Here is a 2,505-nt window from a genome sequence, read left to right on the forward strand (position 1 = left end):
GCCGCCGCATCTTGGCGACTGAAGTCGAGGAAAAGGCGCTGGTACCCACTCCATTCACCTATGGGAGACCACCTAAGCCAGAGCCCGGAACGCATTGGCGGTGGATGTGGAGCCGGAAACCACAGCTCCGCCCAGCCCACCTGGGAGCGTGGGGCGCCAGCTGGGGGGCGGGGGGAGGAGGGGAACAGGTAAACTAGTACCTCACACGCAAGGCTGGGCACTAATGGTTCGAGACCTGGGAGAGAGCACTGGTTGACCCAGGCATTTGATTCGCAAGGGGCTGAGGAGACTGGCCCAAGATTCGTTTGCAAACACAGAACCAAGGCTAGGCAGAAGGGGAGCAGAAAGGGGAGGGGGAGGGCGACTAGGTGCGCAGGCGCGGCGGGGGGTGGGGTGCTGCTCGGGCGCGTGCGGTGCAAGGAGGGGAGGTGGGCGCGAGCGTGTGGGAGTGCACGTGCGGCCCCCGGCAGCTACCCCTTCCTTTCCTCCACCTCCGGCCCCCCCTATCTCTCTTCCTGTCCACCTATAATGCCTCGTCCCCATTGGCTGCTGGGGCCCTGATGTAAGGCCAGTCCGCCGGAGCGGATTGGGCGGACTCCGGAGTTTGGGAATCCGGCTCTGGAGTCGGGTTCTCCAGTTACTCTGGCAACAGGGCAAGCAGCCCCGGGGAGGGGCGGGGAGCTGGGCGCTGGGGTCCCCGCCTTCCTCAGACAAGGAGCCACCCGGCTCTCTCTGATCCTGGGACCCTGGCGTCTTTATTTACAGTCTCCCAGCCCCCAGCGCAGGCCAAGCCCCACCTCAAGTCACTGCCACAAGCAGCAGCAGACAGGAAACAAGTGCGTTGCTTAGCAACCAACCGCGTGCCCCCTCCCTACTATTTTCTCTGACCAGAAAGGCTGAGATTGGGCTTCCAGCCCCCTCCCCACGGTAGTCCTTCGCCCTCCCTCCTACAGTTTCCTGTGTGGGGGCCAGGATGACGGGAAATCAAATGAGGGCCTCAGCCGCCTTCCCCGAGAAAGGGATGGGGGTTTGGGGGGCTTCAGTTGCTTTCAAGGCCACATCCTCCACCATCACCACCACCCCCACTCAGCTACGAGAGAGCTTCTCGCCCTTGCCATCTCGCGGCGACATTGGAAAGGTTCAGCACCCCCCCCCCCTCTCAAAGGGCCCTAACAGGGCTGCGGAGTGGGGGCGGGACCAGCGATGAGGAAACGAGGGGGGGGAGAGGTGAAATGAGGTGAGGTGGGCCTGTGGACACGGGGGAAGGCGGCTGCTAGGAGGCCATCAGGCTTTCTGGGATGAGGGCTGAAGTTACGCGTGGCCCATAGGATGAACTGGAGGGAGCCTTGAAGTGGCTCCCAGACCAGAGGGACCCAGGGGTCTGGCCACAATAGGTCATCGCACTGGCCTGTCTGTAAACCCTGACCTGGAGTCCTGCCCATTCGGGGCGCTGCGCCCTGTCCGGTCAGCACGATCACAGCTCAAAGGGACCTGAGCGTCCTCTTAAGCCCCTGTTGACATCTGGAACCCAAGATATCTGTCTCTCAGCTTTGCCCTCAACCGCCATCCTTGGCTCTCCCTCCCAGGGGATCCGATGTCCTGAGCCTCCTCCCCAGACCCGTCTTCTAGGGCTTTCCTGAGACCCAAACACCCATCCCCAGCTCTGCGCGGCGGCTCAGGCGTCCCGCCTCCTGCCTGGACACTGTTTCCCTCTTTTCAGACGCGGTCATACGCAACTCCCCGTTACCTGGTTCGGGGGGGGGCCCCCAGGTGTTCATGCTCCCCAAGGTTCCCCAGGGGTCGTGCGGGCCCCCCCCTCTCCCAGGCCGGGGCTGGGGGGGCCGCTCCGCCCCGTGGCGCAGTTGGATTTTCCTACACAAACACCCGCCCCGCTTCGGTCTCCCAGCCCCGCCCCCTTCTCATGGTCCCGCCCCTCTTCTCTCCGAAGTTCTTCTCCTCCGCTCGGCTCCGCCTCTGCCAGTCCCCCCGACTTCAGCGCCAGTGCAGCCTAGGATGCTGGGTAGGACACCGGGTGCAGGGTACCAGATTTGGGACGTCGTGCCAAGGGTCCGGTCCTTTGCATTCTGACCAGACCTCCTTTCCATTCGGAACACACGCCCTTCCTAAGTAAGCCCCGCCTCACCCCTGAAGCCCCGCCCCTAGATCTAGCCCCACCCCCTCTTAGATCCCACCCGCCCAGGGCCCGTTTGTTCAAGGCCACGCCTTCTTTCCAATCTAGACCGCTCCACTTTTTTCCTAAATCCCTCTACCAGTATTACCAATAGCCCAGCGGTTCTCAACCTTCCTCAAGCTGAGACCTTTTAATACAGTTCCTCATGTGGTGGCGACCCACAACCATAAAATTATTTCGTTGCTACTTCATCACTGTAATATTGCTACGGTTATGAATCTGACAGGCAGGATGTATTTTCATTGTTACAAATTGAACATCATTCGGGGGTTTAAATGGAGAGAAAATGTTTTAAGAAACGATGTACAAATGAG

At 61.1% G+C, this 2,505-nt stretch overlaps 1 protein-coding gene across 3 annotated transcripts in view; it reads right to left on the reverse strand.

The window, feature by feature from the left end:
- KDM6B (lysine demethylase 6B) overlaps window positions 1-1,834 on the reverse strand; it is a 20,534-nt gene extending 18,700 nt beyond the window's left edge. For all 3 annotated transcript variants that reach the window (XM_004712915.3, XM_045293426.1, XM_045293425.1), the window contains exon 1: window positions 1,748-1,834. The gene's annotated coding sequence lies outside the window, so the exon portion shown is untranslated. The remainder of the gene's footprint in view (window positions 1-1,747) is intronic.
- Window positions 1,835-2,505: the final 671 nt, after the last annotated feature.

The sequence above is a fragment of the Echinops telfairi genome, unplaced genomic scaffold (assembly GCF_000313985.2).
Source record: "Echinops telfairi isolate 266 unplaced genomic scaffold, ASM31398v2 ScPeMD7_2010;HRSCAF=2546, whole genome shotgun sequence".
NCBI classification, from domain to species: domain Eukaryota; kingdom Metazoa; phylum Chordata; class Mammalia; order Afrosoricida; family Tenrecidae; genus Echinops; species Echinops telfairi.